We start from the raw sequence: 27,058 nt of genomic DNA on the forward strand, positions 1-27,058 counted from the left end.
TGGGGCTGCAAAGAGTTGGACACAACTGAGTGACTGAACTGAACTAATGAATGCACATGCAATCAAAAAGTGATAAGCCCTATAAGGAAAAATATATTGTGCCCAGTGAAAGACAGTGATAAAGAGATTGGTTTGGACTGGGTGATCAAGGAAGTCCTTTATGGGAAAGAACATATTTAATATGAGACCTGGAAGATTCAAGGTAGATGTAGTAGGCTTTAAAGTAAATTGAAAAAAAAAAAAAAAAGCTTTGTGGACTTGATAAAGAGAAAAAAAAAAGCATTGCGGCAAGAGAATGAAGATTTTAGGAATGAAAAATTAGAGAATCAGGCAGGCCCAGATAATACAGACATTTGTAGACCATGGACAAGCATCTGAATTTTATTTTAAATGTAATGAAAAGCTTATAAATGTTGCTTTAAAGGCAAAATCATGATCTAACAAACACTGAAAAATATATGGCACTTGAAGTTATGTAAAAACTGAATTGAAAGAAAAGGGAAATGAGAGAGATTAGTATGGAAGTCTGTTTGATTTGTCTAATAAGAGATGGCAGTGGCTTTGACAAAGGTGGGGATAGAGGAAATGGAGAGAAATCAATGTATTTACAATAAATGTTGAGATTTGCTGATGTTTTGATGTCAAAGGTAAAGAAGAGGATGTGTCAAAAATGCTTGGTTTTTGGTGTGAAAAAGTGCATGAATCTTTGTTCTTTTTTTTTTTTTTCCTTTATCATGATTTTTTTTTTTTTGGTCTTACTTTTTTTTTTTTTAATTTTAAAATCTTTGTTCTTGAGTCATTAATTCATGTCCAACTCTTTGCGACCCCATGGATTGCAGCATGCCAGGCTTCCCCATTATTCACCATCTCTGGGAGCTTGTTCAAACTCATATCCGTTGAATCAGTGATGTCATAAAAATATCTCATTTGTGATCCCCTTCTCCTCCTACCTTTAATCTTTCCCAGCATCAGGGTCTTCTATAATGGTTTGGCATTTGGCATCAGGGGGCCAAAATATCGGAGCTTCAGCTTCAGCATCAGTCCTTCCAATGAATATTTAGGATTGATTTTCTTTAGGATTGACCGGTTTGATCTCCTTGCAGTCCAAGGGACACTCAAGAATCTTTTCCAACACCACAGTTCAAAAGCATCAATTCTTCAGTGCTCAGGCTTCTTAATGGTCCAACTATCACATCCATACATGACCACTGGAAAAACCATATCTTTGACTAGACGGACCTTTGTCAGCAAAGTAATGTCTCTTCTTTTTAATATGCTGTCTAGGTTTGTCATCACTTTTCTTCCAAGGAGCAGATCTTTTAATTTCATAGCTGCAGTCACCATCTGCAGTGATTTTCAGTTCAGTTCAGTTGCTTAGTCATGTCAGACCCTTTGTGACCCCACAGAATGCAGCACACCAGGCTTCCCTGTCCATCAACAACTCCTGGATCCTCCTCAAAGTCATGTCTATTGAGTCAGTGATCCCATCCCACCATCTCATCCTCTGTTGTCCCCTTCTCCTCCTGCCTTCAATCTTTCCCAGCATCAGAGTCGTTTCCAGTTCTTCACATCAGATGGCCAAAGTATTGAAGCTTCAGCTTCAACATCAGTCCTTCCAATGACTATTCAGGACTGATTTCCTTTAGGATTTACCAGTTTGATCTCCTTGCAGTCCAAGGGACTCTCAAGAGTCTTCTCCAACACCATAGTTCAAAAGTATCAGTTCTTCAGTGCTCAGCTTTCTTTATAGTCTAACTCTCACATCCACACTTGACTGCTGGAAAAACCATAGCTTTTGACTATATGGACCTTTGTCAGCAAAGTAATGTCTCTGCTTTTTAATATGCTGTCTAGGTGGTCATAACTTTCCTTCCAAGAAGTACGCGTTTTTAAATTTCATGGCTGGAGTCACCATCTGCAGTGATTTTGGAGCCTATGAAAATAAAGTCTGTCACTGTTTCCATTGTTTCCCCATCTTTTTGCCATGAAGTGATGGGACCAGATGCCAAGATCTTAGTTTTTTGAACGTTGAGTTTTAAGCCAGATTTTTTTACTCCCTCTTTCACTTTCATTTAGAGGCTGTTTGGTTCCTCTTCACTTTCTGCCATAAGGGTGGTATCATCTGCATATCTGGGGTTATTGATATTTCTCTTGGCAATCTTGATTCCAGCTTGTGCTTCATCCAGCCTGGTATTTTGCTTGATGTACTCTGCATATAAGTTAAATTATCAGAGTAATAATATACAGCCCTGATGTATTCCTTTCCCAGTTTGGGACCAGCCCTTTGCTCCATGTCCAGTTTTGACTGTTGCTTCTTGACCAACATATAGATTTCTCAGGAGGCAGATCAGGTGGTCTGGTATTCCCATCTCTTTAAGAAATTTTCGGTCTGTTGTCATCCACACAGTGAAAGACTTTAGCCTAGTCAATGAAGCAGAAGTAAATGTTTTTCTGGAATTGTCTTGTGTTTTCTGTGATACAACTTACGTTGTCAATTTGATCTCTTGTTCCTCTGCCTTTTCTAAATCCAACTTGAACATCTAGAACTTCTTGATTCATGTACTATTAAAGCATCGCTTAGAGAATTTTGAACATTTCTTTGGTAGCATGTGAAATCAATGTAGTTGTGAGATTGAACATTCTTTGACATTACCCTTCTTTGGGACTGGAATAAAATATGAACTTTTCCAGTCTTGTGGGCACTACACAGTTTTCCAAATTTGCTGGCATATTGACTGCAGCACTTTCACAGTATCGTCTTTTAGGATCTGAAATAGCTCAGCTGGAATTCCATCAACTCTACTAGCTTTGTTCATAGTTATGCTTCCTAAGACCCACTTGACTTCTCACTCTAAGATGTCTGGCTGTAGGTGAATGATCTCACCATCGTGGTTATCTGGGTCATCATGGTTATCGAGGTCATTTTGTATAATTCTTCTGTGTATTCTAGCCACCTCTTCTTAATATCTTCTGCTTTTATTAGGTCCATACCATTTCTGTCCTTTATTGAGCCTATCTTTGCATGAAATGTTCCCTTGGTATCTAATTTTCTTGAGGAGATCTCTAGTCTTTCTCATCCTATTGTTTTCCTCTATTTCTTCACATTGTTCACTTAGGAAGGCTTTCTCATCTCTCCTTGCTATTCTTTACCATTATGCCACCTGAGCAATTCATATATATCAATATATCTATATCTATCTATCTTTCACATTCTCTTCTCTTCAGGTTGTTACAAAATATTGAATACAGTTTCCTGTACTATATAGTAAGTCCTCATTGTTTATCTATTTTATGTATAGTAGTATGTATATGTTAAACTCAACCACTGATTTATCCCTCTTCCCACCCTTTACCCTTTGATAATTTTGTTTTCTATGTCTGTGAGTCTCTGTTTTAGAAATAAGTTTATTGGTATTTCCTTTTTTTTGGAATTGCACATATTAGTGATATATAATATTTATCTCTCTCTGGTTTACTTAACTTCAGTTCAGTTGCTCAGTCATGTCCGACTCTTTGCGACCACATGGACTGCAGCACACCAGGCCTCCCTGTCCATTACCATCTCCCGGAGTCTACCCAAACCCATGTCCATCGAGTCAGTGATGCCATCCATCCATCTCATCCCCGGTCGTCCCCTTCTTCTCCTGCCCCCAATCCCTCCCAGTATCAAAATCTTTTCCAGTGAGTCAACTCTTCGCATGAGGTGGCCAAAGTACTGGAGTTTCAGCTTTAGCATCATTCCTTCCAAAGAAATCCCAGGGCTGATCTTCAGAATGGACTGGTTGGATCTCCTTGTAGTCCAAGGGACTCTCAAGAGTCTTCTCCAACACCACAGTTCAAAAGCATCAATTCTTCGGCACTCAGCTTTCTTCACAGTCCAACTCTCACATCCATACATGCCTAATCTACTTTATATTGATACCAACTTAATTTCAATAGCATATATTTATATTTTCTTCTAATAGAGATCTATTCTCATTCTTCTTTGTTTTGTAATTGTCAAATTACCTTTTTTATGTCTATCAAAGATTATAATTATTACTTTATTCATTTTACTTTGAATAAAATAGAAAAAATGTTACAAAAGACATTCTTTTATATTATGTAATTATGTTTACTGATGCTCTTTAACTCTTCATGTGGATTCAGGTCACTGTCTAGTGTCCTTTCATTTCAGCTGGAAGAACTCTCTTAGTAATTATTGTAGGCTAGAATCACTATAGGCAGGTTCTCTTGGGGTTCCTCCCTAGCAATATCTCAATTTTATCCTTCATTTCTTGAAGGATAGTTTTGCCATATATAGGTTTTGTGTGTTTGTAGCTTAGGAGGCTATATCAATAACAGACAAAATAAACTTTAAGGCAAATTGATTCTAGAGAAAAAGAGACATTTTATAATGATAAAATGATGAGCCCATCAGGAAGACAGAACAAGTACAAACATGTATCAAGGAGAGCCCTAAAATACATGAATTTTTCTGAGAAGTCTGCAGACTTTTTTTCAACACTTTGCATATTTTGTTGTACTGCGTTTTGACTCCACATTTTCTGATAAAAGTCAGCTTTTACATCTTATTCAGAAGTATTTGTATGTATATAAGTAGCTTTTGTTTTGTTGCTTTGAAGATTTTCTCTTCATCTTTGACTCTTCTCTATTGGCCTATGATATTTCTAGGTATGATGATATTTAAATTTATTTTATCTGAAGTTCACTGACATTCTTGGATGAACAGACTAGTATTTTTCATGAAATTTGGGACATTCTTGACCAATATTTCTTCAAATATCTTTTCTTTCTTTCTTTCTCTCTACTCTTCATGAAATTTCCATTCTGTGTATGTTGGTTTCCTGTTCCTACAAGTCTCTGTGGATCTGTTCATTTATTTCATTCTCTCTTCCCCAGACTGGATAATCTCTCTTGAACTGTGACATTTGATGAGTTTTTCTTCTGTTAGCTTGAATCTGTTTCTGATTCCCTCTAATAATTTTTTTTTCAGTTATTGTAACTTTCAGTTGCAAACCTATTTCTATTTGGTTCTTTTATATTTTAAATTTTGGTGAGACACCATTGTCATATTACTCTTTATTTCTTTAGATGTGATTTCCTTTAGCTCTTTAAACATTTTTAATAGATGATTTAGAGCTTTTACGAACTAAATCTAAAAGCTGAGGACCCTCAGGGATATTATTTTATAACTCCTTTTTGCCTTTTTATGTGACACATTTCTTTTCTTTTTCCATATCTCAACTTTTTTGTTGAAAATTGGACATTTTATTGCTGTCTTGCATACAGGGTCATCATTGCCATCTTTCTAAATTCCATATATATGTGTTAGTATACTGTATTGGTGTTTTTCTTTCTGGCTTACTTCACTCTGTGTAATCGGCTCCAGTTTGGGAACGCATGTACACCCATGGTGGATTCATGTCAATGTATGGCAAAACCAATACCATATTGTAAAGTAAAATAAAGTAAAAATAAAAATTAAAAAAAAAGAAAATTGGACATTTTAGAAAATAAATTGTAACAACTTTGGTATCAAGTCTTATCCCACTGCTCAGATTTCAGGGTTGTTGGAATTTTATTGTTTTTCTTATTGCTGTATATTTGTTCAAAGACTTACTTGGGCTAATTCTATAGATTCTTTATGTCTATAGTATGTAACTGTTGAATTCTCTGGGATTTTTCAACTCAAAAATTTAAAATAACATTTTAAATTTAAAATAATTCTATTTTAAACCTGCCATCTTATGAGTCACCTCTGATTCAGTATAATTAAGTGGTCAGCCAGTCCAAGTTTTGATGAGAAAATATCCTTTAATACATTGTTTATATATATTCTACCTTTGCCAAGGGGATCTGTGTAAGAAGACATGCTTTCAAATTTCAGGTCATTTATAAGATAGCCTTAGCGTTCATTCCCTGCTTGCTAAAGGCCTCAGGTTCAGTCAAAAATTAAAGTAGCTTTCTTCTTAACCAAGTCTTTCATGAGCTGTGTGCATGCTTTTGCAGTATTTTAGATGTCCAGAGATATGCTGGAGCTTTTCAGATTTCGCTGTAGCCGTTTCATTATCTAAGATTTTCTTTTAAATTCCTGGCCAGGCTTTTTCCAGATGCAGTGTTCCTAGCAGATTGGAGTTGTTTCAGTAATGACCTGGGGGTAGTACCCCTCTTTGCCACCTTTGGCTTCGACCTTTTCCACCTTTGGTTGAAATCTTATTAAAGCTTTTTTTTTTTTTTAAATCATGTCAGTAATAGAGATTTTTCATGAAACTGCATGTTTGGACATTTTATTGACTGTGTTTTGGAGATGGTGTTTCTTTTTTTTTTTTAATTTTTTATTTTTTTTAAATTTTAAAATCTTTAATTCTTACATGCATTCCCAAACATGAACCCCCCTCCCACCTCCCTCCCCACAACATCTCCCCGGGTCATCCCCATGCACCAGCCCCAAGCAAGCTGCACCCCACGTCAGACATGGACTGGCGATTCAATTCTTACATATACAGTCCTGTCCATTGGCTGCAAGACTATTAGCCTTTCGTGGGTATGGGGAGCAGAGATGGGAACTGTGCCAACTTAAAATACAATTGACCCCACTATCTAGAGATATTCAACAATTTCTCTTGTACAGATGACTTTGTTCTTGTTCTGATCATCCTATTCATCCCATGGATGAAGGAGGATTCCATTAACCTAAATAGCAGAAACTGGCTGCATGCAGGGTATTTGATATTGAACAGATGAGACTATCAGCAGTATGTTAGTCAAATATACATACACCTTGAGGGAAGAGGACACCACATGCCATGCACAGAGGTTGCACCTGGAAAGAGTGAGACAAAAGACTGTGGGAAATAGGTTTTGTAATAACAGGAGAGTGGGGTGCTGTTGTCTCAGGAGGTTGTGACTTGTTTGAATAATTTTGCTGGCTGACAGAGTGGTGAAGCCAATTACCTGGGCAGGGAGCCTTCTTGGTTGGGATAGTGAGAAGCATATCTCTTAAGAGCAGAGGAAGTCCTGGCTAGTCCTTGGAGGACTCATCAGGCTCAAAGATATTACAGCAGCACATGGGATTTCAAGCCTTACAACACAGCTCTTAGCTTTGGTGAATAGAGTCTAGAAATGGTTACTTTTAGTTGTTGTTCAGTAATTTTGTCATTTTTGCAAGAGACTGAGTGGTTCACAGAGGTTCTCACTCTGCCATTCTGGAAGCCATTCTCTGATTTTCCTTGAATATTAGAATTTGATTCCTGGCTGATGGAAGGCTCTTCATTAAATGGAATCAGCCATTGGAACTTTAGAAAAGATCTAATGAAAATGCTTCTCAAAGGACTATCGTACTGCACGGAATTTTTCAAATGTGTTAGTTTTTTGTATAGACATGATAGAGAGAAGAGACACCCAAAGAAAAAAACATATCAATCCAAAATGTTAATGGTGGTCTTTCTCTCTGAATGATTCAGCTATAAAGTGACAATTACTGCTTGTCTTCATGTTACTGTATATTTTAGAAATTTATATAATTTATCTATGTATTGTTCAGATAATCAGAGAGAAGAAAACAGTCTCTCCCTTTAAAATGGTTGACAACAGTGATAATGAAGAGTCATGGCATAATGCCATTATAAATCATTATATGATTATTAATATAGAATATGAGAAATAACTTAGTTTTGAGTAATATCTTTATCTTAATTCAGCATTTTAAACCATTTCTATATTTGAGTGTGTTTTCTCATGTCTTTAAAAATAGGAATAATAAAACAGCATAGGGTTGTAAGAATTAAATAAGATAATGCACTAAAGTGAGCACTTAATGAATTCTTAATAAATGTTGGGTCATAGTTCCTTCCAGAGCAGAAATAAAGGAGCACTGGAATAGTACACAGTGGTAATAATACTGTGGAAGAAGAGTAGGAAAAGTTATGTGAATTGCATGCAGAACAGCCTCATTTTGACTGGGTGGTAGGCATATGTTTAGGGAGAGGAACACAAAGTATTCCAAGATTTTGCAAAAGCGAAACATCACTGATTTAACATTTGTGATTCTACCTGGACCTGATATATTATCTCTAAACTGTAGACTAAAATTCTTTTTTCAGTTTCATTTTTGCAATCACACTTATTCTATATTTATCCAACATGTACTCTAAAGTTACTCTATGCTTTCTATGTTTATCACACACTCTTTTGTGATTGTTGAATATGCTTAGGGCGTCAAAATACTGCAAAATATGTTTCTATAATTTTACTAGTTTTCTTACCTTAATCATTTCTGTTTTCTACACATTTAATGCAAGTTTTCTATATAGTTTCAAGAACCCCATAGTGGATATCAGATACCACAGGCTTGAAGTTTTATTTTTTTTAATTTGCCTTTGCTAGTTTTGGTATCATCATTCATCTGCAAGCTTACCTTTTAGAAATAAATTGGTGTTTATAATTAAAGACTGTATCTGTGTATAAACTCATGCCATGTTTATATCCATGAAAATGAATATGGCTATATGTTTTATATAAACTTATACATAGATAGGTATATATGATTTAACAAACTATAACATGAAAGAAATTCTAGTTTAAGTTCTATGTGATCTAGATTGTTTTGATTTCTAATTTTTAACTTTTCATTATACCAATAAAAGTTAGTATGGAGAGGATAGCAAAGATTTTAAAATTTATTTTTATATTTTAGCAAATTATAAAATATTATAACTCATTTTGATAATTAAGTATATAGCTTTAAATTTTTGATACATTCTTAAGATGAATATTACAGATTTCAAAATTCTTAATGTTCTTAAATATATCTGTTTAATGTTTCACACAAATTCCCACAATCATTAATGTGAAGCAATGCTTTTTAAGGCTATTATGTGCTGAAAATCTGTGGTCAAAGAATGAGAAATCCAGCTGCTTCTATTGCTGCAGTAGATTTAGAATAAAAGCTCTAATGTTTCTCAAAGAAAAAAGTAAACTGTATTTTAAAGGTTTCCACTCCCTGCAAGCAGGGAAAAAAGCCCTGGAAAGACTTGTGAATGCTTTGTCATTTCTGCAAAACTGTGAAAACACACCGAAGCAGCTAGTTTACTCATCCTTGATTTCCCCGATGGCTGAGTTCCCATTAACTCACCGGAGAATGAGATGCAGACCCAGGGCCTTTACATGTCATTTTGACAAGACATAATGTCCGATCTTGTTTGTGTATGCCTTTCCCTTCTACCTCAAGCCCGCTTCACTACTGGTGGTCTGCCCGTGTGCACCACAGATGTTTCTCTCTCCGCTGCATGCTTTATTTTTCAAGTAGCTTCGGAGAGCATATGTTTCCATGTGAGCTTGTTCCTTCCTTCTTCCAACACCTTCTTGTGCTACATAAACAATCTTCATCTGCCCTCTCAGATCTGGGGCGCACCAGACTTTCACAGATGTCGATTTCTTTTTCAGACTGTTTGCCTCTGGTGAACACAGTCTTCAGATAATGTCTCCCTTCCTTCTCTGTTCCAAATGACTTGGAATGCAGATTTTTTCCCTCCTTTCAACTCAGTTTCCTTCTGTGACCCCAGCATGTTTTCGTCCCCTTTCTTCTAAGTCTGTCTTTGTACTAGCTCTCCAGATGGGATCAAGGATGAGCTCTTCCGGCACCTCATTTTATTCTCCTTAGGACTGTTTGGCTTGCAGGAAAAAAAAAGGCAAACTACATACGTTAAATATTTCGCATGTAGGGCTACCTATATTTATCTCATTTGTTTCCTTTTGAGGGTTTTTCATGTTTTACTTATTTGGTAGCTGTTATGTTTAATTATTTTCCCATTTGGGGGCTAGTTCATTACAAAGGGGGCCACCACAAATATATGTACATAAATATAATGTTGTATATAAATACATTTAAATGTAAAGTAACAGATACTTTAATACCTTTTTTTTTTCTTTTTTTTGGGGGGTAAAGGAGTTACCTCTGCTTGTCTTTCATTTTTTCCACATGTATTTGTTTGGCATTCTAATGCTGGTACCCAGAGGACTTTCTGGCACATAGTACCTTCTCAACAAAGCTGAAAAGGTCTCTCTTCACAAGGAATTTATATTTTAGTGTGAGAGACAGCTAATGAACAAGCACACATAGAATTAAGATAATTATGAGAGGATGCCAACTGAGCTGAAAATTCAAATGATAAACAGGAGTCTGGATGCAAAAATCATGATAATGAGAAATATGGGGAGGGGAGAGGAACAAGTGCAGAGTCCCTACAGAAAGACTAATGTGGGCATCGCTGAGAACAGGAGATGTTGCTGTGACTGACATGTCATAATGAGCATGGTGAGGAGAGGGAAGGACACAGTATTGAAGCAGAAGTCTGAAGCCAGATCATTTAGGGCATCTGAAGGTAAGGGTAAGAATTCTAAATTTTCTTCCGAATGCCCTGAGAAGCCATGGAGGTTTGTAAGCAAGGAAGCAGCATGATCTGACTTATGTTTTTGAAACGTCCCTTTGGCACCTGTGATAATTTCTCACATTGTTACTTTTTATTTTTAAAGACATTATTTTTAATACACTTTTATGTTCATAAAAACTGAAAGGGAGGTACAGAGATTTTCCATATACCCCCTGTCCCCACACATGCATAGCATCCTCCATTAGCAGTGTTACTCACCAGAGTGGTACGTTAGTTACAACTGGTGAACCTACACTGAGACATAATTGCCCAGAGTTTGTCTTAAGGCTCACTCTGGTATTGTATATCCTATGGGTTTGCACAAATATATAATGACATGTATCCATCATTTTGATATAGAATTTTCACTGCTCTAAAAATCCTCTGTACTCCACCTTTTCCTTCCCCTCATGCCACAAAAGACCACTGATGTTTTTACAGTCTCCATGGTTTTGCCTTTTAAAGAATGTCATAGTTGGAATCATACAGTATGTAGCCTTTCCAGATTGGCTTTTTTTCACTTAGTAATTATGCCTTTAAGATTCCTCCATGCCTTTACATGGCTTGGTAGCTCATTTATTTGTAGAACTGAATAATATTCCATTGTGTGAATGTCATGATTTTTAAAATGAACAACCTTAATGTTATGATCAACCATAAAGTGATTTATGAAGTGATTTATTTTCAGAGAACATTTTGCTAACTCTTGTGGTTTTTTCTGCCTCTTTTTTTAACTAGCCTACAGTATTTTTAGTAGATTATTGATAACCTCTTCATATTTCAAATTCAATTGGGTTGCAAATATTTGGGGGATTTTACCCATCAGCTTCACTCTACTGAACCATGTCTTGTACTCACCAGGCCTTGCAACTCATGCATCTGTCCCTGCCCATATTCATGAGCATCTTCCCTTCCCTCCTCTAGGAATGCTCTTCTTTCCATCACCTGTTTGGGAAGTATCTAATCCCCCTCACCCTAGGGAACTTCTTCTGTGAAGCTTCCTGACCACCTTCTGTGTTCTGTTCTCGTACTCCTCAGAGACTTCTATAAAAACTCCCCCAATATAAATATTTATAAATGAGCAGTGAATTGGGAATCACTGGAGAGCTAGAAAGGACAAACACTGTGAAGGACCTTGAGGGCAAGTTAAAAACGTGTTTATTTTCATCTCAAAGCGGTAGAGGGACTCCTGAAGAATTTCAGTGTGAGGGAAACAAGATCAGATTTGTCCTTTAGAAAGTTCACTCTGGCAATATACCAGCAAGAAGAGTGAGTGGGATGAGAAAATGAGACTGGAAGCAGGCTGTTGCTTTAGGTTAGATGAGGCATGGTGGGAACTTGAAACTTTCACTTGCACACACTCAGAAATAACAGTGGGAATGTAGAAGAAAGGATGGGTTCAGAAAGATTTAAACCATGCCTAACTGATGAGCAGCGTGTAGGTGAAAGTAATTCATTAATAGAAAGTGAGGGAGAGAATAGATTCTAGGATTCCTCCACTCCTGTCTTGAGCATCATGGTAGACAGTGATGCAATTCACTAATATAGGCATATAGGTTAAGCATTTGGGGGTATCTTTTCACACCACCAGTTTAAACAATTCCTCATTGTTTTTTTATGTGCTAATACTGAGCTTTCATTTTGGAAGTTAGCCCTCTTTGTTTTTTCACGTATGTTTTTTTATGTATATTAATTTTGAATTTCTGAACTACCTGTAATATTGCTAAAGTAGAAGAATTAAGCATTTTCATACTCTTTTTATAGATGAAATAATAGTGTTCCTTATTGGACAAATGTGTCTGAAGCAAGTTTGATGAGTTTGAGATATAGCAGGTGGGGACTCAGGAGAAATTAGGGCAGGGCTAGGAATGATTTGGGATCTTTCCCTGCTTCCCTCACCATCATCTCATAATGTCTCTGTCCTCCTACTACCAAATTGTTCGATTTCCTTTTAAGAGATGCCCAATAATTATTTCCTTAATACTTCATGTATTCTGCACAAATGCATAATAGTATGCTTTCTTCAAATGATAAAGAAACTAGTGTCCTTCAAATATTGCAATATTTGCCAGTTTAAAAAAAATTATTTTTCAGCAAACTTCCTCTTTGTCATGTATGTTTTTAAACTGAAAAAGAAAAAAGGCCAAGGTTTGTTTAGAAAGACTATATGCACTTTTTCTTTAATTGTGGTATAACCCTCTAACTCACTCTTGAGTTTGACTCCATCAATGGATTTGTCCATTTAAGACTTTAAACAAACAAATATTATCAGAGTATGAAAGACATTTACTCTAATGGGAGAAAAACAGAAGATTTGTTAACATAAACCAAAAGATCATTGCTAAATAATTTACACTTATTTATAAAAATGCATTCAAGTTTCTAGGGCAAGGTGGCAGAGAAGAAGGACCCGAGCTCACCTACTCTCATGAAAAAAACAAAATCACAACTAACAGCTGAACAATCATCAACAAAAAAGACTGGGAACCTACCACTAAAAAGAAGAGGCCATAATGAGACGGTAGGAGGGGGCACATTCATGTTACATCAGGTCTCATGCATGCTAGGTGGGTGACTCACAAACAGGAAAATTGTATCTCAGAGGTTTTCTCATAGGAGTGAGACTTCTGAACCCTAGGTTAAGCTCCCCAGTCTTGGGGTCTGGTATCAGGAGAAAGAATCCCCAGAGCATTTGACTTTGAAGGCTAGTGGGGCTTGAGTGCAGGAGCTCCATTGGACTGGGGGAAACAGAGACTTCACTCTTGAAGGATGCACACAGGGTCTTCTGGGCACTAGAACCCAGGGGGAAAAGCACTGTCATATGAACTGATGCAAGACCTTCTCACTTTTCTTGGAAGGTCCCCTGAAAAGGCAGGGGGAACCTTTGGCCCACTACAGGACAAGCACACTGATGGTAGAGGTACTGGGGGAGTACTCATTGGAGTGAGCTGGAGATTGTCCTGGAGGTTGCCATTTTGAGGCCAGGCCTGGTCCCACCCAATAGACCTTAGGCTCCAGTGCTGGGATGTGTTAGACCAAACAACCAATAGGGCAAGAACACAGCCCCACATATCAGCAGACATAGCTCCCTAAAGTCTTCCTGAGCTCACAGCTAACTCCAGACACACCCCTGCCTACCAGAGGGACAAGACTCAGTTCCATCTACCAGTGGGTAGGCACTAGTCCCTTCCACCAAGAAGCATTCACAATGCCCTTAGAACAACCTTACCCACTAGGGACAGACACCCAGAACCAGAGGAAATACAATCCTGTAGGCTTTGGGACTGCTAAAACAGAAAGATAAAGAGATGGCAGAGGAATACATTCCAGACAAAAGAACAAGATAAAACTGCAGAAAAACTAAGTGAAGTGGAGATAGGGAACCTACCCAAAAAATAATTCAGAGTAATGTTAGTAAAGATGATTCAAGATGTTGGAAAAATGAGGCATAGACCAAGAAGATCCAGTATTAGCACATCATTGACCAAAGACATATTAATATACGTTTTATTACCTGAACATTATTGACTGGTGATGGATCAATATGTTTTTACAAGTGATACAATTAACATCACCAGGTAAAGTTAGAGATTAAAATTGATCAAAGGTTCATTACACAAATTATGACTGTTATTCACATTTTGCTCTGTTAGGTTTTTATTCCAACTTTGTGTATATTATAAATGCAAGTTTATTGCATAAAATTTTCAAAAATGACAGATCATGAAATCTCTCACTTCTGAAAGAGCCCCCTGCAAAGACCCACCTTGTAAACTGTCAGGTAAAATAACATATTCTAGAGAAAGTAATACCACAAGACTTAAAAAAATGGCACCAGAAAGTATAAGCCTACTTTTCCAAGGGAAAGTGCAGTGAAACACAGTATGTTCTGGTGCCTATACTGCCTATCATAAACTAGCAAAATATTAGAATGTTTTAGTAAGACATGTACAAAGTTTCAAATAAATACATTAAGTGCAAAAGAAGGTTGATATTTACTCAGGCATTTCAACATTCACTTACATAACAAATTGCTGGCCATAGGCGTTAGTTTCTACAAAAACCCTCTGGTCAATAATGTGTTAAGAAAGAGCCAAAAAATATAAAAGAATAAATAGATTTGAAAATACAATAACTAAGATGATAAATATACTACTAGGAATTAATAGACAAACACAAATTAAAAATTTTGTGAAGAGAGAGAAAGAATAGAAAAGATATTTGAAGAAATATCAGTCAAGAATGTCCCAAATTTCATGAAAAATGCTAGTTTATTCATTCAAAACCTCAGTGATCTCCAGGTAAAATAAACTTAAATAAATCACACATAGAAATATCATAATTCAACAGGGAAAAGTCAAAATGAGAAAATCTTGAAAATACAAAAGCAACTTATACAAGCACTTCTGAATAAGATTTAAAGCTGACTTTTATCAGAAACATGGTGTCAAAAAGCAGTGCAATGACATATTCAAAGTGTTGGAAAAAGTCTGTAAACTGTTTTAAAAAAGTTTGCATTTTGGAGATCTGTTGTAACATACATATATGTTAATACTTGTATCTTCCTGATGAGTTCATCATTTTATCGTTATAAAGTGTACCTTTTTCTCTCTGGAATCAATCTGTCTTGAAGTCTATTTTGTCTGTTACTGATATAGCCTCCTAAGCTACAAAGATTTAAGTTTTATGTATGGCAAAACAATTCTTCAAGAAATGAAAGGTAAACTAAGACATTGCTGGGGGATGGGAAGCCTGAGAGAAACTTCTTTTAGTGATTCTAGCCAACAATAATTACTAAAGAGAATTCTTCAGGCTGAAATAAAAGGATAAAAGGACATTGGACATTGACTTGAATCTACATGAAAAGGTAAGGAGCATCAGTAAACATAATTATGTACATAAATATGAAAGAATGTCTTCTTGTAACTTTTTCCTACTATTTTATTCAAAGGAAGTACATGAAGTAATAATTATAAACTTTGTTGATAGACATATAAAATACAGTTTCTATGTTAATTACAGAACAAAGGGAGAGAGAGAGAATGGGTCTCTACTGGAAGAAAATAAAAAGACATGCTATTGAAATTAAATTGGTATAAATCTAAACTGGATTAAATAAAAATTATAATTCCCAGGACAACCACAAAACAAAACAAAAAATCCTCAAAAACATGATAGATATTTTTCATTATAACATTTTAACCAAAAGAAAGTAGAAATGGGGGAATGGGGGAACAAAAAATATTCTTAACATTGCTAATCAGAGAAATGCAAATCAAAAACACAATGAAATATCATCTCATACTTGTCAGAAGAACTGTCATTAAAAAAGGAAAATAAAAAAAAAAAGGAAAATCTTGGTGAGGATGTGAGAAAAGGAAACTTTTGTACACTGTGAGTGGGAATGTAAATCATGGCAGCCATTGTGAAAAATAGTATGGAAGGTTCTCAGAAAATGAACTAACATATGACTTGGCAATTCCACTCCTGGGTACATATATCTGGAAAAAACCTCACTGACTTGAAAAGATACATGCACCATAGTGTTCACAGCTGCATTATTTACAATTACCAATGTATAGAAGCTAACTTCTACAGGCAGCCATCAATAGGTGAATGGATAAAGAATATGTGTATGTACATACATACACACACACACATGAACTCTGGAATACTACCCAGCCCCCCAAAAGAATGAAAATCTGTCATTTGCAGTGTCATGGACGGACTCAGAAGTCATAATGCTAAATGAAATGTCAGATAATGAGTGATAATGCTATCATGTATATGTGAAATCTAAAAATGACAAACTTGTGACTATAGCAAAAAAAACTTCAGACTCACAGATATAGAGAACAAACTAGTGGTTACCAGAGGGGAGACAAAAGGAAGGAGGGGGCAGTATAGAGGTAGGGGATTAAGAGGCACAAACTATTGGGTATCAAATAAAATAAGCTATAAGGATATATGTCCAATGTGGGGAATATAGCCACTATTTCATAATTATAAGGCAACTAGTAAAATAACCTTTAAAAGTTGTAAATAACTATATTGTACACCTGCACCATATATTATACATTAACTATACTTCACTAAACAAAAGACAAGATATATAGGAAACAAATGTAATCTTGTTTTATTCATAATTACATTAGATTTAAATGGAGAAATTACTTCAGTCAAAAGGTAGAGAGAGACTAGAAAATAGATTTTTAAAGTTACCTTATTTATTATTTACAAAAGACAGATTCAAAAGCCAAGTAGATTGAAAGAAAATATGGGAAAACATAACATAAAGACACTAAACAACAGGAAGCATTGGGCACTATATCAATATCAGACAAAACAGACTTTCAGAACAAAATTGCATCTAAAGAGGGGGACATTTTATAATGAAAAATGATCAGTCCATTAGGAAGACAGAATGTGTTTCAACATTTAGAGACAAGATGGAGGAGTAAAAGAACCTTGAACCCATACCCTCTCATAACACTAAAATCACAGCTAATTGGTGAACAAGCATTGACTAAAAAGAAAAAAAAAAAAAAGACTGTAATCTACCAAAAAATATATTCTATATCCAAAGTAGAAAAAACCATGAGAGATTAGGACAGATGCACTAGTGATGAAATCAAATCTCCTTCCACCCAGGTGGAAGACACGTGGGGCTTGACTGTAGGAGGTCCAGAGGGGGCTGGAGGATACAGAGACTCCACTCTTGCAGGGCACACGAAAGGTCTCATGTACACCAGAAACCAGAGCAAAAGCAGTCATCCAAGTTCATGGAGCACAAAACATACCATGCAGGTTTAACCCAAGTAGGAACATGCTAAAATACACAGTAATCAAATTGACAAACATTAACGACAAAGAGAAAATATTAAGTGCACCAAGACAAAAGCAACAGATAACACAGCAGAATTCCCAAAAGGTTATCAGCTGATAAATCAGCTGAAGTTTAGCTTGCCAGAAAGGAGTGGCACAATGTATCTAAAGTGATGAAATGGAAAAACCTACAACCATGAGTACTATACCCAGTGAAGCTCTCACTGACATTTGATGGAGGAATTGAAAGCTTTATAGATCAGCATAAGCTAAGGGAATTCAGGAGAACCAAGCCAGAGTTACAGCAAATTCTAAAGGAACTCCTCTATTTAATAAAGAAAAAGTCCACAATTAGAAACAAAATTGTGAATGGGAAAGCTCACCATTAAAGGCAGACATATAGTAAAAGTAGAAAGTTGCTCACACATAAATATGATATCAGAATCGGCAATCATGAGGAGAGTATAAATGCAGAATATTGAGAATGCTTTTGAGGTTAGGAGACTAGTAACTCGAAACTATATACATATATATGTATATATATATATACATACACACATGCACATATATACATATGACTGCCATATCAAGTCTTCATGGTAAAGGCAAACCAAAAATATGCAAAAGATATACACACAAAAAAGGAATTCAAGCAAAACACTAAAGATAGTCATCAAATCACAAGAGAACAAATGAAGGGAACAAGACGTACAAAAACAAATCCAAAACAATGAACAAAATGGCAATATAAAGTATCAGTAGTTACCTTAATTGTAAATAGATTAAATGCTCTAACCAAAAGGCATAGACTGCCTAAATGGTTACAAAAACAAGACAGATACATATGTTCTCTACAGGAGACTGACTTCACATCTAGCTGCTGCTGCTGCTGCTAAGTCACTTCAGTTGCGTCCAACTCTGTGTGACCCCAGAGATGGCAGCCCACCAGGCTCCACTGTCCCTGGAATTCTCCAGGCAAGAACACTGGAGTGGGTTGCCATTTCCTTCTCCAATGCATGAAAGTGAAAATGAAAGTGAAGTCGCTCATGTGTCCGACTCTTCATGACTCCATGGACTGCAGCCTACCAGGCTCCTCCATCCATGGGATTTTCCAGGCAAGGGTACTGGAGTGGGTTGCCATCACATCTAGGGACACATACACACTGAAAGTGAAAGGATAGAAAAAGGTATTCCTTGCAAGTGGAAATCAGAAGAAAGCTGGAGTAGAAATACTCATATCAGACAAAATAGACTTTAAAATAGTGTACAAGAGACAAAGAAAGACACTACATGATGATCAACTTATCACTCCAAGTAGAAGATATAACAATTTTAATTATATATATGTACCCAATACAGGATCACTCCAATATATAAGACAAATGCTAACAGTTATAGGAGGAAAAATTGATAGTAACCCAATAATAGTGGGGGTACTTTAATATCCCACTTACATCAACGGGCAGTTCATCTAGACAGAAAATCAATAAGTAAACACAGGCTTTAAATAAACATTAAACTAGATATACTTAATTGATATTTATAGAGCATTCCATTCAAAGGCAGTAGAATACATAATCTTTTCAAGTGCACATGGACTATTCTCTAGGATAGATCACATACTGGGCCATAAAGCAAGACTTGATAAATTTAACAAAATTAAAATCATATCTAGTATCTTTTATGACCACAATACTATGAGATTAGAAATCAACTATAAGAAAAATACTTAAGCTGGGCTAAACTCTATGGTACTAAACATCAATGGGTCACTGAAGTAATCAAACAGGAAATCAAAAAAATCTAAAGACAAATGAAAACAAACAAACAAAAATCATGATCCAAAACCTATGTGATGCAACAAAAGCATTTCTGAGAGGGAAGGTTTTAGTTACTTCAGGAAACAGCAAAAATTTCAGATAAACTATCTGACCTTACACTTAAATCAACTAGAGAAAGAAGAAGAAGAAGAAAAACTATAGTAGAAGAAATAAAGATCAGGTCATAAATAAATGAAATAGAGATGAAGAAAACACTGGAAAAGATCAATGAAACTAACAGCTTGTTCTTTTAAAAATAAAATTGATAAACCTTTAGCCAGATTCATTAAGAAAAAAAGGGAGAAGAGTCATATCAATGAAATTAGAAATGAAAAAATAAGTTACAACTGACACAACGTAAATACAAAGGATCTTAAGAGACAACTGTGATCAACTACAAGTAACTAAATGCCAATAGAATGAACAACTTAGAAGAAATGGATAAATTATTAGAAAGGTCCAATCTCCCAAGACTGAACCAGGAAGAAATAAAAATTATTAATGGACAAGATTGGGCACATTTATGGTGGTAGGCTGTAAACTAGAAAATATTAACAGACCAATCACATGTATTGAAATCAAATCTGTGATTAAAATTCTCCACAAAATAAAATTCCCCACAAGTAAAAGTCCAGGCCCAGATGGCTTCATAGATGAATTTTGTCAAACATTTAAAGAGTTAATATCTCTTCTTCTGAAGCTATTCCAAAAAATTACAGAGAAAGGAACACTCTCAAATTCATTCTATGAGGCTACCATCATCACCCTGATAGCAAAACAAAACCCACAAGAAAAGAAAGTTACAGGAGGCTTCTTAAAAAACTAAAAATAGAATTACCATATGATCCAGCAATCCCACTCCTGAGCATATATCTAGAGAAATTTCATAATTCAAAAAGATACATGCAACCCAGAGTTCATCACAGCACTATTTACTATGGCCAAGATATGACTATACATATGGTACAACTTAAATGTCCATTGAGAGATGAATGGATAAAGAGGATGTGGTACATACACATAATGGAATATTGGTCAGTCATAAAAAAGAATGAATGCCATTAACAGCAACATAGGTGAAGTAAGTCAAAGAAAGAAAGATATATGATGTCACTTGTATGTGGAAGCTATTATAAATATGATACAAATGAACTTATTTATAAAATTGGATTATAAGTTTTATTAAAGCAGGAATATTTATTGATGCCTAATATAACATCAGACATTAAGCTAAATATTGGGCATACAGTTTTGAATGACACAACATAGTTCCTCCTTCATATTAAGGAAAATTCATCTCAAATTCCTGCCCTTTTTTTTTTTTTTTTTTGATCAAAGATACTGCTCCTCCCATTGTTTTTGCGTAGGAAAGAGATGATGACCTTCTTGTGAATAAAGGATAATGTTGCATGAGAGGAGCACAGATGACTTACCTATAGTGACAGCTGGGAAGAAAGCAGGATATGACTTACTGTACCTATCAAATGCCAACTAGTAAAGCTATTGTCCTCAATAAGCTTAGAGCAGGGGTTCCTGTTAAATGTGGCTACATAAGAGACTTTTGAACTACTTAATCCCTCAGACGCTCTGAATCTACTTATGAAGCAATTCCCTCTAAAAGGAACCCAAAAGCTAGCTAACTCTTAAAAATCAAGTGAATGAGAAAAAAATCCACATTAAAATGAATTGACATTATCTGATGATGGAGAAGACTCTTGAGAGTCTCTTGGACTGCAAGGAGATCAAACCAGTCAATCCTGAAGAAAGTCAAACCTGAATATTCATTGGAAGCACTGATGCTGAGGCTGATGCTCCTGATATGAAAAGCCATCTTTGGCCACCTGATATGCAAAGCTAACTCACTGGAAAAGACCCTGAAGCTGGGAGGGAGTGAAGGCAAAAGGAGAAGAAGGGGCAGAGGATGAGATGATTAGATAGCATCATCAACTCAATGGACATGAATTCGAGCAAACTCTGGAAGATAGTAAAGGACAGAAGAGCCTGGTGTGCTACAGTGCATGGGGGTCACAAAGAGTTGGACATGACTTAGACAGAAAAACAACAACCATGAAGGGAGCTTAGGAACATGTCTGGCACCTTACATGTTGCTGCAGGCCAGAGGACACATCACCTGGCTCTGATGACCAGCAGGACTTGTGTTTGCATTCAGCTGGATTGTGGCAGAAAAAGGGACAGTTTGTGGCTGGCTGCCCCCAGGACTCAGCACGGAGAATGCTGCTTAAGGGTCCTGCTTCGAATCAGTCTGCATCTAGATGCTAAAAGTAAGATCATCCATCCCCTTTGGTACACTGAAAGGTCTTGGCACACTTGTAACTACTGGGAGCCCCAAGAACAAATAAGGTTGTTCACACAATCACAGAGGTTTGAGAAACAACCAATGGCTAGGACCCAGCTAAACAATGCACAGAATCCAACAGAGAGAAACAAACAGGAATATCTTTTTTAAAAAAACAAAACAAGATAAAACTCCAGAAACAATCCTAATAAAAGTTCAATGTAATTATCATAAAGATACTCACTGTAAAGATGCACACTGTATAGTCTATAAAGAGAGGTCTATAGAGAAATGCATGAACAAAATGAAAATTTCAAGAGATGAAAATATAAGTACCAAACAAATTACAGAGCTGAAAAATACAATAATCTAACTAAAAAATTAAATAGAGGAATTTGAAAGCAGACTAGGGGAAGTGCAAGAAGTGATCAGTGAACTTTAAGACAGGACCCCTCTGGAAAAAGAATGCAGATAGTTTTAGGGACATCATCAAGTGGATACATATTTCCATCAGAGGGGTCTCAGAAGAAAACAGAAAAAGGCAGAAACATTATTTGAAGAATAATAGCTGAAAATTTTCCCAAGCTGGGGAAGGAAACAAACATGCAAATCCAAGAAGACCAAAAAGATCCAGACAAGATGCACTCAAAATGACCAAACTAAGACGTATTATAATTAAACTGCTAAAATTTAAAGACAAAGAGAGCGTCTTTAAAGCAGCAAAACAACCTTTTATGTATAAAGGAATCCCCGAAAGACTATCAGCAGATTTTTATTTGGAAACGTGCAGACCAGAAGGAAGTGATCAATATATTCAAAGTGCTGAAAAAGAAAGCAAACTGCAAGCAAGGAATATTCTACCCAGAAAAGTCTTTCACATTTTAAGAAGAAATACAGAGTTTTCTGGATAAGCAAAAGGTGAAGGAATTCATCACAACTAGTCTGACCTTGGAAGAAACAGTAAAGGGAATTCTTCAAGTTGAAACAGAAGGGCACTAATTAGTAACAGAAAAGTGTATCAAAGTATAAATCTTAATGGTGAAATTTAATATATAGTTAAATCAGAATTCTCTAATGTTGTAATGGGTGGCGAGTAAATCACTTATAAATCTACTAAGGTTAAAAGACAAAAACAGTAAAACTACCTATAAGTACTATAATTTGTTAATGAATACAAAGGACCAAAGGATGTAAACTGTGACAACAAAAGCAATATGAGAGGGAAGAGTAAAAGGCTACAGCTTTAATATGCATTCAAACATAAGTTGTTATGAACTTAAGTAGGCTATTATAAAAATACAAGATGATTTATATAAGCTTTATGGTAACTCCAAAGCAAAAATTTAATTGATACAATATATTAAGAGAAAGGAACTAAATATACCACTGTACAAAATCATCCACTCACAGAGGAAAGAGAAACAAACGACTTGCACAACAGCCAAAAACAATTTTAAATAGGAATAGTAAGCCCACCCTTACCAATAATCACTTTAAATATTAATGGGCTGAATTCTTCAATCAAAAGACAGGATGCTGAATGGATAAAAATCTAACTATTGGCTGCTATAAGGGACTTAGTTCTGTTATAAGAACACACACAGATTAAAAATGAAGAGATGGAAAAATATACTCCATGCAAAACAAAACTGAAGAAAAACGAGGGAAAATGTACTTATGTCAGACAAAAGAGGCTTTAATCCAAAGACCATAGTAAGAGACAAAAGAGATTATTATACAATTATAAAGGCATCAATCTAACAAAAGGATATAACATTTGTAAATATTCATTCATCCAACATAGTAGCACTACATACATAAAGCAAATGTTAACATACATGACCAGAGAACAGACAGCAATACAAAAATAGTGAAGGACTTCAATTCATTTTCAACAATGCATAGATCATCAAGACAAAGTATCAATAAGGAAACACTGCACTCAAACACTTACAGAAGATCCATTCCAAAATCACAGAATAAACATGCTTTTTAAGTGCACTTAGAACATTCTTCAGGATTTACCGTGGACACAAAACCAGCCATGGTAAATTTTAAAACACTGAAATCACATCAGGCATCTTTTTGGTCTACAATGTTACAAAACTAGATCAATTACAAGAAGAAAAAAATCTGGAAAATTCAAAAATATTAGAAAATTGAATTTTCACTACTGTAAAACCAATATGTCAAATAAGAAATTAAAAAAAAATCTTGAGACAAATGACAATGGAAATAAAACATTCCAAAACTTATATGGGATACACCATAAGCAGTTCTAAGAGGGAAATTTACAGTGATAAATATCTATGTCAAGAAATAAGGTCTCAAACAACCTAAATTTACACCTCAAGGAGCTAGAAAAAGAAAAGCTAATTAAATTCAAAGTTAGTAGAATGAAGACAACAGCAAAGATTAGAGAGTAAATTAATGAAAAAGAATAAAGAGACAGCAGAAGAGATTAATTAACTAAGAGCTGGTCTTTTGAAACAATAAAATAGAAAAACCATAGCTAGAGTCATCAAGAAAAACAGAGGACTTAAGTAAAATTAGAAATGAGAGCGATGTTATAAGAGGAGACAACACCACAGAAAGAAACGTGTAAGAATCTTAAGAGACTGATACATGCCAACAAACTAGACAACCTAGAAAAATAAAATTCTAAAAAGATACAATATACTAGAACTAATTTATGCACAAATAGAAAATCTGAACAGACTAAGTATTTGAAAGGAGATGGAATCAGTAATCCAAAATCCCTCTATAGCTTTGTAATCCCTCTAAGAATCAGATGGTTTTGCTGGTGAATTATATTTAAAAAAAAATAAAAAAATTACCAATCCTTTCAAACTTTTCCAAAAACAAGAAGAGGAAGGAACATTTCTAAACAAACTTTATTAGCCCAGTTTTATTCTGATACTAAAACTAAACAAGGCTACTACCAAAAAAAAAAAAAAAAAAAAAAAAAACAGGCCAGTATTTCTGAAGAACACAAATACAAAACTTCACAAAATATTAGCAAACAAAATTTAACTATGCAGTCAAAGATCATCTACCATGATTAAGTGGGATTTCAGAGATGCAAGGATGTTCAACATCTGCACATCAATGTGGTATATCACATTAATAAAATGAAGGGTAAAAAATCATATGTCCTTTTAATAGATGCAAAAAAAGCATCTGACAAAATTCAATAACCAATTATGATAAAAAAATCTCAATAAAGTGGCTGTAGAGGGAACATGCCTCAAAATAATAAAAGCAGTATACACAAACCTACAGTCAACAGTATACTTAATGTGAAAAACTGAAAGCCTGTGTTCTAAAATCAGGAGGAAGTACAGGATACTCACTCTGGTCATTTTTATGTAACACAGCATTGGAAACCCTAATTAAAGAAATTAGGCAAGAAATAAAAGTTACCAAACTTGGAAAAGAAGTAAAATTATCTCTATTTGTAAATAACATGATATTTTATGTAGAAAACCGTAAAGAATCTGCCAACAACAACAACAAAAACCTGTTAATGGGCAAGTTCAGTAAATTGCATGATATAAAAACATATACAAAATTAGTTTCAGTTCTATAAACTAATAATGGAATTAAGAAAACACTTCCACTTACACAATAATATCTAGGAATAAATTTAACTACTGATGTCAAAGACCTGCCCAATGACATTGATGATAGAAATTGAAGATGACAAAATGAACAGAAAGATTTTCTGTGCTCACAGATTGAAAAATGACTGTCATTAAAATATTCAAGCTGCCCAAAGCAATCTACAGAGCAAACACAATCTTCATCAGAATTTCAATGGCACTTTTTTTTTGTTACAAAAAAATAAGCAATCCTAAAATTTGTATGGAACCATAAAATATCTGAATAGCCAAAACAATCTTAAAAAAGAAGAACAAAGTTAGAGGCATCACAGTTCCTGATTTGAAACCCTATTACAAAACTACAGTAATCAAAATAGTATGATATCAACATTAAAATAAGACACACAGATCAATGAAATAGGATAACCCATAAATTAATCTACATATATGATCAATTAACTTATGGCAAAGGAGCCAAGAACATACATGAGGAAATAATAGTCTAATAATACTGGTATTGGGGCCACTCTCTTATGTGTGTGTGTGTTAGTTGCTCTGTCATGTCTGACTCTTTGAGACTTGAGGAATGTAGCCCACCGGGCTCCTCTGTCCATGAAATTCTCCAGGCAAGAATAGTGAAGTTGGTTGCCATTCCCTTCTCTAGGGGATCCTAGGTTGTTCAATCCTGAACCAAGGATTGAACCTGGGTCTCCCACACTGCAGGCAGATTCCTTACCATCTGAGCCACCTGGGAAGCCCTCCACTATCTTATACCATATAAAAAATGAACTCAGTATAGATTAAAGATGTCAATATAAGACCTGAAACCATAAAAACTTCTAGAACATAGGAACTAAACTCCCTTACATCAATTTTTGATATGAATTTTAAAAATTTGATACCTAAAAAGAAATAAAAGTAAAAAACAAAAAAACAAGACTATGTCAAACTAAAAGCTTCTGTGCAACTAAAGATATCATCAATAAAATGAAAAGGTAACCTACAGAATGTAGGTAAATGAAACTATGAGCCATGTCTTGTAGGGTCACCCAATATGGAGGTGTCATTGTGAAAAGTTCTAACAAAATGTGGTCCATGGAAGAATGGAGTGAAAAACCACTTCAGCATTCTTGCCTTGAGAACCCCATGAACATTTTCTTCAAGAAAATTAGAGATACCAAGGGAACATTTCATGCAAAGATAGGCACAATAAGGGACAGAAATAGTATGGACTCAAGAGAAGCAGATGATATTAAGAAGAGGTGGCAAGACTATACAGAAAAAGTGTACAGAAAAGGTCTTAATGATCCAGAAAACAATGATGTCATGGTCAATCACCTAGAGCCAGACACCTTGAAGTGTGATGTCAAGTGGGACTTAGGAAGCATTACTACAAACAAAGCTGGTGGAGGTGTGAAATTCCACCTGACCTATTTCAAATCCTAAAAGATGATGCTATTAAAGTGCTGCACTCAATATGCCATCAAATTTGAGAACTCAGCAGTGACCACAAACTGGAAAAGGTCAGTTTTCATTCCAATCCCAAAGAAGGGCAATGCCAAAGAATGTTCAAACTACTGCACAGTTGCACTCATTTCACATGCTAGCAAGGTAATCCTCAAAATCCTTCAAGTTAGGCTTCAACAGTACATGAACTGAGAAATTCCAGATGTACAAGCTGGATTTAGAAAAGACAGACGAACCAGAGATCAAACGCCAGCATCTGTTTGATCATAGAAAAAGCAAGGGAAGTGCAGAAAAACATCTACTTCTCCACTGATTACAGTAAAATCTTTCACTATGTGGATCACAACAGACTGTGGAAAATTCTTAAAGAGATGGGAATACCAGACCACCTGATCCGCTTCCTGAGAAATCTGTATGCAGGTCAAGAAGCAACAGAACTGGACAAGGAGCAATCAGCTTGTTGGAAACTGGGGAAGGATTATGTCAAGGCTGTATACTATCACTCTGCTTATTTAACTTTTTTGCAGAGTACATCATGCAAAATACTGGGCTGGATGAAGCACAAGGTGGAATCAAGACTGTCAGGAGAAATATCGATAACCTCATATTCACATG

The 27,058-nt window shown here is 35.5% G+C and overlaps 1 long non-coding RNA gene across 2 annotated transcripts in view; it reads left to right on the forward strand.

Annotated features, from left to right (window-relative positions):
• The window catches only part of LOC106502391, a 73,623-nt gene that overhangs the window by 40,337 nt on the left and 6,228 nt on the right, over positions 1-27,058 (forward strand). For both annotated transcript variants that reach the window (XR_001295953.2, XR_001295956.2), the window contains exon 3: positions 12,813-12,954. This is a non-coding gene — a long non-coding RNA (uncharacterized LOC106502391). The remainder of the gene's footprint in view (positions 1-12,812; positions 12,955-27,058) is intronic.

The sequence above is a fragment of the Capra hircus genome, chromosome 1 (genome assembly GCF_001704415.2).
Source record: "Capra hircus breed San Clemente chromosome 1, ASM170441v1, whole genome shotgun sequence".
Taxonomy (NCBI): domain Eukaryota; kingdom Metazoa; phylum Chordata; class Mammalia; order Artiodactyla; family Bovidae; genus Capra; species Capra hircus.